This window comes from Heteronotia binoei, chromosome 9, assembly GCF_032191835.1.
Source record: "Heteronotia binoei isolate CCM8104 ecotype False Entrance Well chromosome 9, APGP_CSIRO_Hbin_v1, whole genome shotgun sequence".
NCBI classification, from domain to species: domain Eukaryota; kingdom Metazoa; phylum Chordata; class Lepidosauria; order Squamata; family Gekkonidae; genus Heteronotia; species Heteronotia binoei.
The window spans coordinates 74904891-74921809 of record NC_083231.1 but is presented as its reverse complement, the minus strand read 5'-3'; the positions used below and the strand labels follow the sequence as shown (position 1 = coordinate 74921809).

The 16919-nt window shown below is 47.5% G+C and overlaps 1 protein-coding gene across 3 annotated transcripts in view; it reads left to right on the top strand.

Annotated features, from left to right (window-relative positions):
- The first annotated feature begins 302 nt into the window (after window positions 1–302).
- JADE1 (jade family PHD finger 1) overlaps window positions 303–16919 on the top strand; it is a 108892-nt gene continuing 92275 nt past the window's right edge. For 2 of the 3 annotated variants that reach the window (XM_060246792.1, XM_060246790.1), the window contains exon 1: window positions 303–503. The gene's annotated coding sequence lies outside the window, so the exon portion shown is untranslated. Of the gene's footprint in view, window positions 504–2164; window positions 2261–16919 lie in introns of those variants that run through there. The other variant, XM_060246791.1, reaches the window with a different exon arrangement.

Sequence of the window (16919 nt, the reverse complement as noted above, 5' to 3'; positions counted from 1 at the left end):
CTACTGGCTGCCGTGCCGCCCTTGAATGTAAAACATACTTCCTCCCAAGAAACGACGTCCCTTGGAGCAAACCTCCGGAACGGAGGGCTCCTCCTCGCTGCCAGCGTAAGTGGAGCGTGATATCTCCCGTCAGGACTGCAAAGAGTTAAAGCAGACAGTTTCCAAGTGCAGTAGTCTCTCTCTCTTGCTTAGCCTCCTCCTTCCCACCCTGTTTCTCTCGCCCCCCCTTCCTAGTTTTGGCAGGGGATTAAAGTAGCTCCCCCCTGTGGCAGCAGTGACCCAGAAATGAGTTTGATTCACAGAGTCCTTCCTCCATAACAAGTAAAAACGTCAGTCAGAGTGAGAGTGTCTCTGTATATGTGTATGTGTGTGAGTGTGTGTGAAGGGAGCCACAATCTGCTCCCACTCTCCAGTGCTTGTCTGAACTCATGAGGCAGTACAGACCCCTTCGCGCCGAGAAACTCCAACCTCACTGGCAACCATCACAGCAGCAACAGCAGCAGGTAACTGTGCCCAGGCAGCTCCCGACTCTCCTCCTCTCCGCCCGTCGCCGCAGAATGAGCTGCCTGCACAGCCATATTTGATGTGTGTGTGTGTGTGTGTGCTTTTGGTTGCTTAGCTTTGGAGTTCTCCAGAAGCAGCTAGAGAGCAATTTAATGCCGAAGGTCGCTGCCTAGTGGAAATAATATAGTACGTCATTAATATGGCGCCAAAAGATTTGCTTCTTGATAGGGAGCAAAAGGGGGAGGCAGTTGAGTTGCAGCTTCACTATCCCATAAGCAACTTGTACATAGCTGGGGAGGAACGGGGTGGGGGCAAGGGGAGGAGAAAATAGAGGATAATTTTGGAGCTTGGCGAGCCGAGCCGAATTGGGAGGGAGTGCAGGGTGGGCTGCGTTTTCTGTTGCTGCAGACTTTGCTTTTGGCTTACCGGGAGCTTTTTTTTTGGGGGGGGGGAGAACTGAAAGAAGGAACCCAGTTGCCCCCCTCTCCACAACCTTAAGTGCTATTTTGTTGTGTACCCAAATAGTTTTGCCATAGTTTCCTTTGTGGGAAAGTGTATGTGTGTGGGGTTCCCTACGCTAAAGTGCATCCATGCTGGATAGATCAGCCCTCCTCGGAAAGTGAAGCATTGTAACAACTTGGGAGACAGATGGCAATGGCAGAGCGCAGGTCCTTTTGAGATACGGCTCTAGCAAGGGGGAGGGGTGGCCAGGAACCAGGATCTGTCGCCGTGTCACCCACATGCTCGAAATATCCATTCCATTAATTCAAGGGCAGGGAGCGTAGGGGATAGGGAGCGAGCGCAGGAACACGGCTTATCGGAATAAATGTACCCTCCCTTTCGGCACATCCTACGTAGGTTTTAATGGGTATGGTGTGCTTCGACAGCAGGACACGGCTGATTAGGTCGAAGTCTTATTTTGCAGGCATGCTCGTGAACTTGGTGCAGCGAGGGGGCATTGTGCAGCTGGAAGCTGGCATTTGGGGAGGCTGGCAGGAGGGCTCCCTGCTCCGTTTGTTTTGTTGTTTTAAAACGAAGCGTACGTTACCTGCTATTGGGGAGCAACTTGCGAGGCCCCTAAAATGCACGTGTTAGGGAAGTGTGAGTGTATGGATTTGATGGAAACAAGGGGTGTGCGTGTGTGTCTGTGTGAGGCGGAGAGCGCGCGCGGTGGGGCTTGTTGTTTGACTGCTGTTCTGCTGGGTGGCAGCAGATTCTCTCAGTGCTCAACGCTGCTGCTGCTGGCGTGGATGATTAATGCGGGGAAAGGATGGAATGTGGAATATTGCCCTGGGATTCGAATCCCTTTAGAACGGCCTCTTTTGCTACATGCGTTGGCTCCCCCTCCCCCCCGTAAGGAGGCGGAGTTTTCTCTTTGGGCTATGGGTTGATTCTGGAAGCTTGGCAAGCAGGCAGGTGCACGACGCCGGCAAAAGCCTCCTGAACTTCTCCATTCTTTCCGGGCAACCTCACCCCCCCTCCCCGCGCCGGGAAGCGTAAATGCATGCACGGTTGCCGCGCAGCAGCAAACACTCGCAGGTGGTGGGTGCAAACTTTTCAAACACTCTTCAAGCGAAGGGTCAGCATCTGCCCTCAGCTTCCTTCTCTATCAGTCATACGCAGATGCCAGTTGGCTTGGAGCTGCGGGGTGGGGCGGGACACTTGGGCTTCTCCGATGTAATGCTGAGTGCTAGAGAAGGAAGTCCGGCAGCTTAATTCCCCTTCCATCCGATTCGGCAAAACCTTGTGGCGGCAGGTGCGATTATGTAATAATTTATACGAGCAACGTCTTAAGGTGCTCTTGAAGCGAAATATCGCCAGGTGCTGACTGATGCAGATGGAATAATAAGACAATGCGGGGGGTGGGGGGAGAAGGGTTTGGCGGCGTGAAGTATATAAATGGTGCTTGCACGGGCGGAAGCAAGGATCAGTTCGGATGTGAAAATCCGCTTTCCTTGCTCTGCACCAAAGCAAAGAAAATGGGTGTAGGTGATAGTGTTTTTAATTAAGCGCATTATTGCAACCTAACGGTCTGTTCCCTTCCGCCCCTCCAGAAGGAGAGACTGTAACGGAGGCGGTCATGCCCTCTTGCTGAAATTAGACAAAGCCGCCCGGGCGCTTTTTCTGCCTGCCCAAATCCTTAGGCTTCGCATCTTCAGCTCCTTTTCTAGACGTTCAGATCGTCTGTTGTCTCTCCTTTCCTCGCTCGCACACCCTTTGTAGTGGGGATCAGGATGTGTTTTTCACCGGGTGGAGGCCGGAGGGCATTTGTTTGTTTGCCACCGCCGGCTGTATGGTTTCCTGTGACAAGAGGTGATACCAGTTTCCAGAACTGTCGAGGAGTGGGAGGAGAGAGGCGGGAGGAGGGGGAGCAGCTCCGCCAAGCCTCAGCGGTGCTGCTTAGTACACTAACCCTCTCCTCCCTCCCCAGACATTACAACATGGAGATCAGGGGGAGGGAAAGCAGGCGATGAGGAGGGTTGCATAGCCGTTTTCAGCCACGCAACGAGAGGTGGATTCGAGAGAGAGAGCTGTGCTGGGGGCAGCAAGTTTGATTTGCAGCCGGGATGGAGCGGATTGGTGCAGCCTGGAGGAGAGGGCGGAGCGGAAGGAGGGAGACCGGAGCTGGCGACGAGTAGGGCTGGTCAATTTCAAATGGAGACAAGCAGCGGCGTTGCGGTTCGGATTTGCAGTTGCACAGGAAGGGGCCATCGTTGGCTCGCTCTGGCAGTGTGTGTACACCCCCCCCTACACATACTTATTACTTCGCCCTTCTTCATCTGGCTTGCTAAGGAAATAATAAGGCGGCTCTTCGCCAGCGTCTCGCTCCTCCTTCCCTCCCGCAACGCTGTAGTTCTTTGCTGCTTTTTTGGAATAGGAACAGCTAAGCTTGCAATCCTTGGGCAATTGGGTTGCTAAAGCGGTCGACAAACGACTGCTGCCTTCTGTGGATTGGAGAAAAAACGGGTGGGCGGGTTCAGGAGACACGACGGTACCTTTTTAGCAGCTGTTTTCCTTGCAGACTGGGCAGTTGAAGACGGAAACGTTTGAAATAATCAAAGGAGAATGAACTTGGCATTTAAAATCTCTCAGCAGGGGATCTCATTGCCAGTTAAGACATCTATAAAGCTCTCCTTCTTCCCTGAAATGAGAGCCTGTTTCCAAGTAGTAATAGAGGAGCATACTTGGATCGTAGGGATCGTATCTACAAAACTAGCTGTTCAGAATTTGGTGAAATCTTCATTACAGAATACCTCCCTCTCCATTTCATAGTGGGATTTCACAAGCTGTTGATTTCTGGTGTACTATTGAAATAGATGATGTGGGGTATTTGCATAGTCCAGTAAAACTGGACACTGAGTCATCCTAAGATGTGCACACAACATGGAGGAATTTAATTTCTGTGTTTTCATGGCATTGCATTCAAGAGTAGGATTTTTAAACGGCAGGTTTCCCTCCTTCTTGGGCTTTTATACTTGTGTATAAAAGAATTATTGTCTGCAGCCTAGAATGTGAATATATAGCCATTTGTTACTACAGGTTGACTGATGTGGAATTCAAGGCAGTGAGCTTCAGTATGTGACATAACTACCGTATATATGTGTGCGAGAAAGATAAATGTGAAGTTAACACTTCAACATAGAATGTGTAGAATACATACAAAGTGGTGGCTTGTCTGTTGAGTTGTAAAATTGTTTAATCAGATGCTAAGAGATAACTTTTTGACACCATAACAATACACCTTTGAACAAAACAGGCTTTTAAATAGTTGTCAGAATAGAGGTTGTGATTATAGTCTAGCTCAAAGTGGTGCATGCCGTAAGTTCATTTGCACAAACGTTCATAAACTGTGCACTGGCCTATGTAGTAACACTTCATATTTTTAACATTTGTTTCCTCTTGTTTAGCTATGACTTGAATTAGTTCCTTTTGTAAAATTCAATATCTGTTAAATAGACTGCCCACACTAAAATATGCCCGGTTCCTACAAGTTCTTCTGCACTCTAAGATATTCTGCTGCATAGCAAGCGGTGTACCTGTCATGATAGGATCCTCTTTCCAGCTGTAGAATCCAGGTCAGTTCTCCTGAGATATTGGTGACCCATATGTTTAAAATAAAATAATAATGCCTTTCTTTCACAGCTGGAGATTTCCCTTCCACTTTCTCTGGTTTCATTCCCAGGTTGCAAAACTTACCACATAGCAAAATGCAATGCCTTCTCAATGCTCCCTGCTGCTTCATCATGTTGCTATTTCCTTTTTGAAATTGATTCAGGTGACATCTCCTTCCACCTTGAGATGGCCAAATAAGTCTGATGGGTGAAAGATAAATGAATTTTGCAATCCTATACATATTATGCAGAAGTAAGTCCTATTTTATTCAGTGGGACTTACTCCCAGGGAAATGCTGTTAGGATTGCAGCCTCTGCTATATATGCAAGGTCCAACCCATTGCCGCCAAAAGCCTTCACAGCAGCTAAAGCCAAAATAAGTTGATTGTCAACTACACAATAGAACTTTAGTTTTATAGATGCTCCTTTTATGATGGTGCAAACTTGGAAGGAAAAACAAACCTACTTAAGTCAGCTGAGTGCAACCATGAGGCACATGTATCCATGACCCTGTATGCCTATTTCATTAAAATATGTCCCAAGTCTATACACAGCGCACTTACCATGGATACAGAAATGTTCAAATTGATCTCTAGCATAGGCATGCTAATTAGTTCTCAGTGTAGTCGGTATCTCTTCACCTTATGGACTACTTTGGAGAGTAGCTAATTTCTCAGTCTTACTTCAGGGTGTGCATTTGCATTCTCCCTGGGCTGTCTCTGTGAGGTTGTGTGCAGTTTATTATACTGGCACCCGTTAACACCGTTATAGTTAATGATCTGTCAGAACTGGAATTATAAATCCTGTTTACCCAGGGGTTTATGGAAGTCATTAAAAGTACTCTGGAAGGAAACACAGGTTATAAAAGCTTTGACCTGGGGATGCACATTTAATGTCCATATGGAAATCTGTTTCTTTTCAGCTGTTAAAATAATAATTGCAGCCACTTTAAAACTACATTTTCTTTTGTCATTCAACGTATATCATGCTATGTTCAAGGTATATTGATACTGTGTTTATTTTTATCCTTAGGAGGTGAAAAAATAGAATTTAATTTTTATATTCAGGGTTACATGGCATTGCCTGTGTTTCTGTTTAGTGGAAGCTAGATATCCCATATAAAATGAAACGGCAGCAGTAAGCGGAGGTCTGTACAGTAAATTACTGTCCTTTGATACAAGGTTAACTGATTAGCACCATATGGACATGTTGCTTGAATGTATGTTATCCCTGTTCATATTGATATAGGATGGGAATGTACATAAGTATTCGCCAACATAGTGCCCGCAATATGCTTCAGGAAAGGAGGTGGGTCTGTTGTGGTGGAACCAGTGACTGGCTGTCTTCATACAAATAAAGGGGCCTTGCACTTGGATCCTCCCCACCATTCACTAGTGAAGGATTCAGGATCCTGTAAACTGGACCCACAGATCAGCTATGAGGAAGTGAGGGCTGGGGTGACAGCCCTCTCACTGTGCAGTGTCCTCTCAATAGGTTCCTTCTCTCTCTCTGTGGATTTATATTCTTCATCCCACTTCTTCTCCTGTGTGCATGTTTGGCTCTACCTCCCGAGGCAGCCATTTTGTAGTAGTGCCCATTACCCTGCTTCAAAATTCCAGAGGTGCTTACAAGCAAAGGTGCTCACAGGCTTGTAAAGGTTGATGACCCTGATGTAATCCTTTTTAATTGTGGCTCTGGCTCTAAGGAATGGGTTCCTTGAAGAGGCGAGGATTTCCCCCCTTAGAAAACTTCTGGTGCTGCTGCAAGGGCCTGACTGTTTGCCAGGGCTTTTGAGGGGGTTTGAATGCTAGTTATCTCATGGTATTTTATTTTTGGTTTTAACTAGAAATGTTTTTAGTTATAATTGTAATCCACCTTGAACCATTAAGAATGGTGGGAAATATATGTTTTAATAAATAAATATCCACCTTTGTATGTAGCAGTGGTTAGACTTGCTTTCTCTCACATTTTTGCCTTATCCTAAGCACTGAGAAGTTGACCAGTACTCCTATTGGGTTGTCTCTTTCAGAGTTATGTGATTACAGACATGAAGAATTAAAAAAGTAAAATGCGTGTTGAGCTGGTAAATGGTGTGTATGTCAACATATTGTTGAGATATGGTAATAACCACATCCCAGAAGTCAATCCCATTCACTTGGGAACATAACAAACTGTGTTCTTTGACTATTGAGAACATGCCATCTTCTTTGACTATTGAGAACAAGCCATCTGAAGTGAAAACTGAGGGAGCACTGGATGAATTTGAGAAGGGCATGACATAAATTTTCATGCTGAGTGAGTCACATACTCAACCTAATCTACCTCATAGGGTGGTTGTAAAATGATGTAAATCTATTTGAGTCCCTATAGGAACAAAAATTAGGTATAAATATCTAAAATAAATAAATGCAAAGAGTATGAGAAAACCTGGTTAACCTGGTTTGTGTTTCTGAGTTCGTCTTAATCAGTGTGGGATATCAGCTGCCCCTTCATAGTACATTTTGTATTGTATAGTATACTTTCTCTAAGATAATCATGATGACTGATCATTGATAGAGCTATCTTTCACTGATTTGTCTAATCAACTCTGAAAGCCATCTTAACCAGCTGTTACTAAATTAATAATGATTATGTTATTAATAAATACAAAGTTGGTGGCTGACTTGTGGAACTCACGGCTATGAGTTGGTGTGATTGAATTTAAAAGGAGGGTGGGGTTTTAGAGATGTGTTGTTGGCTTTTAGCATTGATAGCCAAATAGGATTGTTGGAAACAGGATTCTGGATGCTATACCATTGATTTGATCTGGCCTGGCTGCTTTGCTGTTCTTAAACTAATGATGTGCTATGTGAAGTACTTTCTTGTTGTCTGTTGTGAGTGTCCCCCAGCTCATTAAGAAAAACAAAACAGCATGTGAGTTCTGGGACATAGACTTTTCAGTGGAAGGGGAGCATGGGGCTGAATGTCCAGATCCACATTTAGTAATCTATATTAAATTATTTAAATACAAAATAATTTATATTTCCACAAAAATGCCCTCAAAATTAATCATGTGGTTTTAAAAATGTATTTTTTCTCCTTTGGCAATTAGCCCACTACACTCATTAGTAATTTGCTCACTCCAGAACTGCCAATTTTGGGAGGGGTGTTGAAAGACTAGAGTCAGATTGAGGTGATGAGAGGAGGTCCTATGACTGATGGACAGATTAAAAACTGACAGATCGCCAGGCCCAGATGTTACCCCAACAGAATTATAAATATTGCCTCTGATCTTTATTGGGAAAATTAGTGTCAAAAGGCAGTGTGTAGCGAGATGTGGGACAGAGCAGGACCAATTATCTGAGATAATCCCAAATAGACCCTCTTAATGGACCCAGTGATGAGGCCAATTTGTAAATAAGATAGGAATTTTATTAAAATTGAAAATAATATAATAAAAAACCACACACGCTATTAAACTAACATACACACAGAATCACCAGAAAAATAGTAGTTAGCAGAGCTGAGAGAGTGTGTATGTGGGAAAATTCATAGCTACCTGTCTGAAGAGTAGATGTCCATGAGAAGAGGGACAAGATGACCGGCATCTTAGGTGTGTGGATCCAGGATGGGCAAAGTTGGATCTGTTTGTACCCAAAAACATATCCTAAAGATATGGCTGGATTTGTTAAGTGGTTTATACAATAGTTTGATGGGATTTCAGTTGTGTGGAAAAGGCTGCATTTGAAGCGGGAGAGGGCTGGGCTGAGCACTTGCACAAAGTGTGCACAGCCCGATGATGTCACTTCCGGCGATGTTATCGGGCCACGCACGCTTTGCATGCGTGGGAAGACCCCAAGAGGGGCAGGGGCACATAACTCAGTCTGGGGCACCAGAACCCCTAGTGCCGGGCCTGGGAGGGGGATGGGAGCCAGCTACCACCAGTTCAATTTGCACTTGATTATCCCAGATGGTGTGGCCTAATATGCTAATGAGTGTGTGACCTAATATGCTAATATTAGGGGATGTGGTCTAATATGCTATTGAGTTCCTGCTGGGCTTTTTTCTACAAAAAAAAGCCCTGAACCTAGGCATTTGCCACGGTGGGAGGTGCTCACCCAACATGACTTCAAATAGAAAAGCAATTATTTTGCATTAATTTTGCTGGCCTGAATTGTTCTCCCTTGGTGGAGCACTGTTTTTTAAATTGATAATTTTGTATGGCCCACGAATTATGTTATAAATATCCAAATGGCCCTTGGCAGAAAAAGGGTTTCCCACCCTGGATTAGATAAACATATGGGGCAGAGGTCTATCAGTGACTGTTAGCTATAAGGTATAGATGGATCACTATGTCTGGGGCAGTGATGCATTGTATTCTTGGTGCTTGGTGGGCAACAGTGGGAGGGCTTCTGGAGTCTGGCCTTGATGGTGAATCTCCTGATGGCACCTGATTTTTGGCCCCTGTGTGACACAGAGTGTCGGACTAAATGGGTCTCTGGCCTGAGCCAATGTTGGCCTGTTCACAAACTGAAGAGTTGCCACAAAGAGCTGAAAGCCACCATGAAGAGCAGAAAGCCATTCAAATTCCTGCTTTCTGCTCTTCATGAAAAACAGTCCAGCTGTTTGGTTTAAATGGCTCAGAACCCAAAGAAAAAATGAGGTAAGTGTAATGTACTGGGAGACGAGACGGTTTGAAGGCAACATGCTTTATTCGATGGTACATGTCAAGAGAGAGAACACGCGGGCCGGGTCTCGCTTATATACATTTCCTGGAACTGCCCCCAGTCTGACCAGTCCAATCCTGGCCAGTTAAACTTCCCGCCACAGATCTTGATGGGCGGGGCGTCTAGTGAGCTACATCCGGGGACCAGTGGGTTTCCCCTGGTTGCCTCTGTAGCGATCGCCACGCAGTACATTAACTTACGGTTCAAGACATAACAGTAAGGGAGGGCAGGGGTATTTCTGTGTAACAAGTAAATGCCCCAAAATCCAAGAGAAAGAAAGTGGAGTTGCAGCCTCTGTACATGTGGAAAGGATGAGACTGCAGAGTTTAAGCCTAAGCAGCTTCATTATACTACCTGGGAGTTGGGTGGGTGGGGGGGACACTGCCCTCTCTTTGAAATCCAGGGGGGAGAGGGCAGGGCTGGTGCTAGGGTTTTTGGTGCCCTAGGTGAGCTACCCACTAGCGCCCCCCCAACATTTAAAAAACAGAGAATTGTAGGAGAAATGAAGAAACTTGAAACTATTTACATTTTTAATTTACAGTTTTTTATTTTAAATTTTATTTTTTTAAAAAAATAATTGTGAGATTAGGCAATAAAAATTGTGAGAATACTACTTGATCCTTTTAGCTGGAGATGCCAGTGACAAGGCCTTGTGCATGTGAGAAAGATGCTCTGCCACTGAGCTATGGTTCCCACCCCATGACTCTGTTAAAGTGGAGTAGGAAGAATGAGTGGCAGCATACGACTTCAACAGGAGCCAATTTTTAGACATTGTAATTGGCTCTTCTTCAGCTTTTACAATTGGTTAATTTATCCTTGCTGGGCTTCAAGGAGTGCACTGTGCAGGCATTGCCTGCTTTCGTGTTTCCCGGGGAACGCAAAACCACCCAGGCAGCATCTGCACTTCCATTGCGGAAGGCAGGCTCCAAGGAGCACACTCATTGCTCGTGAAGAGAGGGGGTGCCTGGCGGAGCCCCCAGGCCAGGTGGCACCTTAGGCAGTTGCCTTCTTGGCCTACTTCTATGCACTGGCCATGAGGTGGGAGCTTAAGCCCTGCTGCCCACCCATAGTTTATCCTCTGCATGAGTTGCTAAAAGATGTTTTCTTTCTCACCATGATAGCTCAGTGTGAGACCCAAGTAGAAAAAGTCTACGGTGACCAGTGTTTGATTCTAGGATCCAGGAATCTGAGTTATTTTTCCATTTGAAGATGTCAGCAATTTTCTGAAAGTCCAAATACATCGACTGAGTAGTTCTTTCCTACTTAATTATTTACAGTAGATTGATAGATTTTTAAATCTTTAGTTTTGATTCACACCATCCATGACTTTGTCCACAAGATAAAATGTTTAACTTTGTTCTTAAGCTACGGTTCTCAAGATTAAGAACAATCAAACATCCTTTTGTTTATTCATAGAAATAGAGCATTAACGGTATTCTGAACAGTGGTCAAGAGTATTACTTGCCCATTGCTGTTAGGATTACCAGGTATATCTTATTCTAAAAAGAATACTTAACTAAATGCTTCGTATCAGAACATTGCAGAACTGTAAAATGAAATGATACCACTTAATTTAGAAACCTTTAGCTGAAGTCTGCATAATACTCCATGGATTGCAGCTGTACTTAATTCAAAAGCTAGGTAATTAGCAGTACAATCTTAGGTATGTTTACTTGGGAGTAAGTCCCACTTTATTCAATAAGATACACTCCCAGATAAGTGGGTTTAGCATTTCAGCCATAGGGTTGGACCAGCCAGTTTTTTCATTCAGTCTCACCCCATGCCCGTTCTTCCTACAGCCCCCACCCCACTAGGCTTTTGTCCATATGATCCCCAGCATAACCTTTTGACTAACAAAGGAGAATCCGTCCTCTCTTATTCACCAGTAGAAAACCTAGGTGGATACAACATGCAGTTTCATATAAGGCTATAACTAATTGGGAACGTTCTCTTGAACTTTTTTGGCAAATACTGCATTAAAGGTGAGCTACAAAATCAGGAGTGTAGAATACTGTTTGATATGTGCTCTAAACTACAGGATCAACGTTTTTGAATGCTCTTCCATAAATCTTTCATAGACAGGTATTACGCCAAGGAGAAGAGTAGGCTTATAATCAAGGGCTAACTTCCCACAAGTAGGGTGTTTTGTTTACATGGAGGATCGGCTTCACTGTATGTGTATTGCTTTTGGGCTTCTATATTTGTCTATTGCTATTTGTTACAACTTAATTGCAGAGTTAGGATATAAAACTACACCAAAAAGCAAAGAAATTAAGTATGGAATGATTCAGTAGCCCAACTGCATTTGTATAAATAGAATGCTAATCTGTGGACATCTCATGTAGGGGTGTGCAAAAATTTTTTTTGGAAGTACACAGATTCAGAAGTATATGGGAGGAAAAAAAATACGGAATCCCGTATATTTCTGAATGCCGTAGTCGGAATAGCCGCATATACGGTAGATGTGCGGCTATTTCCGAATATACGGCCCCATTATACCCTATGGGCCATTGAAATCAATGGCAAATAGGGTAAATTTGAAGCCGCCTGGAAGGGAGGGGGTTTGAGGGAGAGCACCCAAATTTGCAGGAGATCTGCAGGGGACTCTCCCCTACAAACCCCCGAGGTCCCAAAAATATTGGGCCAGGGGGTCCCATTCCAGGGGCACCCAAAGAGGGTGCCCCTATTCCACCATTATACCCTATGGGCCATTGAAATCAATGGCAACATAGGGCATAATTAGAGGCTACTGGGGGCAGGGAGTTTGAGAGAGAACCCCAAAAACTGCAGGGAACCCGCAGGGGACTCTCCCCTACAAAACCGCCAAGTCCCAAAAAGATTGGGCCAGGGGGTCCCTGTCTTTGGGTTCCCCAAAAGGCCCATTGCCAACAATGATGGGGAAAGCCCAATTAGCCATTTCCTCCACTATAATTGCTGTGGGGAAAGTGGCTCTGGCCAGAGGGGAGTTTGAGGGAGAGGCCCCAAAACTGCAGGGCAGCTTCAGGGGACTCCCCAGCATGAAACCCCCTTGGCCCAAAAAGGCTGCACCCATCTGTGGGCACCCCAAAAGGAACACTGCTCCCAATGGTGAGAAAAAACCAATTGGAGCCACTTCCTCACTGTAATTGTCATGGGAAAAGTGGCTCTGGGGAGCAGGAGGTTTTGAGGAGAGCCCCCCAAACTGCTGTGCAGCTTCAGGGCACTGTCCCACACAAAACCCACAAGGCCAAAAAAAAAAAAATTGGACCAGGTGGTCCAATTCCTGGGGCACCCAAAGCCAAACCTAACTTCACACCAGAGAATCTCTATAGGACCCAAATGTACTACATCCCTCTATCTACTTTATGAACCCTGCAGGCCTGGAAACAGTATAAACCCAGTTGCCAACGTCGCTGCCACACAAAACACAATCTGCTTAAGGTCTGCTCTGCAGACCTGGCTGCAGCAAACCCAGATGCCAGCTCTCCAGCCCTGCCCCAAACAACACGGGGAGAGCTGGCCAAGCACAACAAGCATGCTGGCTCTGGGTCTCTCACCCAGGTGCCAGCTTCCCTGCCACAGAACACACAATCTACAGATGCCAGCTCTCCAGCCCTGCCCCAAACAACACAACTCTCAAGAGAAGTGGTGAACCACCACACCTAGCTCCACATCATTCTGTATCTGACACAAAGCAAGAAGCATTTTGACTTACCTTGAGTGATGGATGGTTGGCTGGTCCAGGCTCTTTTGCGTTACCCAAGATGCACTACGAGGAGGCGAGCCAGAATTGCACCCCAAATGAGGAAGATCACTGGGAGGGCCTCAGATTGTGTGAGAGGCAGGCAACCATTCCTTCTCTCTCAGCTCAGCAACACACCAGCATCACTGTCCCATTAGAGGGACCTCAGCATTGGTATGGCTGCTGGCTGTCTGTCATCATCACTGGCACCTCCCTCTTTCTTCCTCCTGCCCCTGAAAAAAAACTAGGTGGGTTATCCTGGCTGGGCCTGTGGGTGCTGTCGGTTACAGTTGGGGTCTGCAATGGCCCTTTCAGTATTATTAGGCATGTGTGGATGGGGGACTGGGGAAATTTGGATCGCTTTGCAGTTTTTAAACCAGCATTCACTTTTGTTTTTGGGAGGGATGAGGGGTGTGGGGGGATGCACTGCCAATCAATTTGTGAGTGAGTTTTTGGGCTGTCTTTGGACTCTAGTCAATTTTTAGTGGAGGAGCATTTTACAACCACCTTCCAAGCGTGGGCCAAGAGAGGATGCAGGCACAAGTAGGTGCTCACTTCATTCACTCTCAAAGTCTACATTCGGGGAGCCGAACAGAGGCAAGTTGACCTTCAGGAAGACCAACTGCTCAACTGTCCAGGGTTGCAGGTGATGCGAAAAGACGCGCTCGCTCTGAACGTTCGTCGGTGGGCATGAGAGGAACGCCTTGGCCACGGAGGAGAGGGCCGGCCAGACCTCCTCCTTTGTGACCCAGTAGTCCAAAGGAGATGCTTCCTGTGGCTCGAGGAGCTCCAAAAAATAGTCCCTCACCATAGCAGCACCCGTCTTCGCTCTCGATGCCCTACCGCTCCTAGAGGGGCCAACAATCCGCCCGATGAATGTCACCTCAGCACTCTTCGTAGCTTGAGTCTTGTGGGAAACACTGCCTAGCTGGGGAGGTTGGGAATGAACAACAGCAGTGGAAGTGGCAGATGAGCTGCTTCCACCCCCTTCCTCCTCAACTACCGGCACTGGGCCCGCCCTGACTCTGGAAAGCTTGTCCTTCTGGGAGAGCTCGTCTCGCCAGTGATCGAGCTCATTGGCCCACTCGGCGACTGTGCCCTTAAGGCGCGGGTCTAACATGGTCGCCATCATGTAGACCTTATCCTGGGTGAAAGTCTGAAAGCGGGCCTCAAGCCCTTCCTGCAGCCTAACAACCAGGGCGTGCACCACTGGAAGAACGTCTGCACGGCACTAGAAATGAGGCCAGATCCTCACGGGCCATGTGGACCATGGGAATGACCAGTGCAATGCTCGCCCTGTCAGATGAGAGCATTTCTGTGTGGGTCTTGAAGGGCACAAGAACCTCCACAGTCTGAGAAATGACCACCTAATCCTCTTGGGTGAGATGGTTCTCATCCCGAAAGACCCTTGTCTCAGAGACAAAGGCATCCAGGGCTGCTCTCTGCTCCACCATGCACTCCAGCATGGCACAGGTGGAGTTCTAGGTGTGCTGACGTCACCAATCAGGCGGTGGCCTGGCACGCCTGTCAGTGTCTGTTTCTCACACAGCAGATACGAGTCTGTATTGCTGCGTGAGAAGTGACCCATGATGTGCCGACACTTCTGGAGCAGAAGTCGGTACTCATGGGTCGCGGCTAGATACCGATGATCCTGGCTTTTCGTCTGGCCCAATGCGTCCTTAACCACGAGGTGGAGAAGGTGGACCACGCAAGGAAGGCATTTTAGGCCCTGACGCTGGACAGCCGCCTTGATGTTGGAGCCACCATCAGTCACCACGAAGCCTGTGGCGACATTCCCGCTGCCTACCCAGCCCTCTAACTGCCGTGAGAGGATGGATCTGAGAGTGTCTGCCATGTGCGGCGCGTTGCTTGGCAGCCCTGACCCTGCCTGTCGCTACTGCCACCCCCACCCTGCACCTCACTGAGTTGCCACCAATGCGCAGTCAAAGAGAGATACCCCTCAAACGCATGTCAGGAGCTCCAGATATCTGAGGTGAAATGCACAGTCCCCCCGGCAGCACAGGACAAATGCTTTTTCACCACAGATCTGGTCGCCCTGAAAACAGCTGGCACAATGGTCCTGCTAAGGGTGGTTCTAGCAGGAACTTTGTACCAGGGCGCCAGGTGCTCGAGCAACCCTAGCACCCCAGGATTCTCGACCACTGAAAATGGAAGCCCATGGGCGATCGACCTGGCAAGGTTCCAGGCGATCACCCTCCTGCCGTACCTGATTCCCCCTCTTGGCACACAGGTGCCACACCCCTACCAAACATCTCAGGCAGAGATGCCTGGCGTCCCTGTATTCCCACGGAATGCTCCTGGAGAGTGGAGGTAGTCGCAATGGGACGGACCTCCTGGCTGGGTGGTGTTGGCCGCTTGGGCACCACAGCACCAGCCTGCTTTTCCCCCTTAAGAAGCACCCCCGGGTGGTGCTTCCGCAGGTGATTCTGCATCCCCCCTGGAGTCAGGTGGGCAGGGTCCTGCCCACGACTGATCCGGGCCCTGCATAGCTGGCACTGCATGGATCCTCCATAAGTTGGAAATGCTTCCAGACTTTGGAGATGAACGGATGCCCAAACTGACTGGCAGCTTGGGTGTCCGGAGCCACCTCCTTTGAGGTTCTCAGGGCAGACACATCGTGTCTCGGGGTGGCAGGAGGGGCTGGCCGCTGGGGGGGGGGGAAGTGGGCGGAGATGGAGGCACCTCATGTGTCTCCATCTCTTCCCCCTCCACCCCATGCGGCCTCCCCTCCTGGCCATCCCCTGAAGGACTGCTGGTGCCCGAAGGAACCGAAGAAGGGGGCTGGTCCTCCTCAACCAGCTTCTCCTCCAGCTCCTGCATGACACTCTGCACCCTCCTTGGGGTGATCGTTTTGGACAAAAAACTGTCCCCAAAGCTCATCTCCAAGGAAGGCTGCTCTTGCTGCCCCTCCTCCGGCTGCTGAGGCCGAGCGACATCAGCTGGAGGAGAGACTGCCTGAGCAGCAGACCCCTGTTCAGTGCCAGCACCTAATGGCACCTCTGCTGAGGGCGCCCCAGCAGCGGCCTCGATGAAGGGCCCAAGGCGGGCCTTCTTCTTCATTACACTCCGGCCAGAGGTCGGAGTCCTGGAAAGCGGCTGTGGAGTGGCCGCATGCACAGGTGGGGGGGAGACCTGGGTCCTCCCCCTCTCTTCCACCCCTCTAGTCTTCTCCTTGACCTTGCCCCCAGGGCCCCTTTTCTGCTGCCTGTCACTCATGTCACCCTTGGCCAGTCTCATACAACCTGAACTGAGAGTGGGTTTTTTTTACAAACCTAACTCACTGCGCTATACCCTGAACCAACAGGTGCCCTGTCTTCTTTTTAAGAACCCTCTTACCAAAACTTGTTTGTTTGTTTTTTTGGTCCCTAACCTGTCCCTCTTTGGGTTGGGGTAGTAGTAGTCTGGTAAAGTTTAGGAGACTAGGTGATCCTGTCTCTACCTGGCTACAGTTTTTAAAAGGCTACCTTGAGATAAAGGCAATCCTTGTTATATCCTCCTAGTTAAACTTCTCCTAACTAGATCCTGGGACAAACCTGATTTCCTTGCAAACTAGAAATCAGGTGTCCCCTATAACTTGAGAGAAGCTGTGGTTTACCCTTTGGAAATCTAAGGATGCACCAGCTTTCAGTGGCTGAAAGCCAGATGCACCGCTGCTGCAACCCTAGTCTCTTTAAAAGGGAGCCTGATGTGGCCTAGTAGTCACGCTGCCTTTTATGAGAAACCTAAAATCTTTTCAAATGACCCCTATCTGGCCTACTTGAATCTTGAAAGGAGATAAAGCCCTAAAGTGGATTAATTTTTTTTTAATTTCAAAAAACACAATCCCTAAAAACACACTTATTAGTGGGGCAGCCT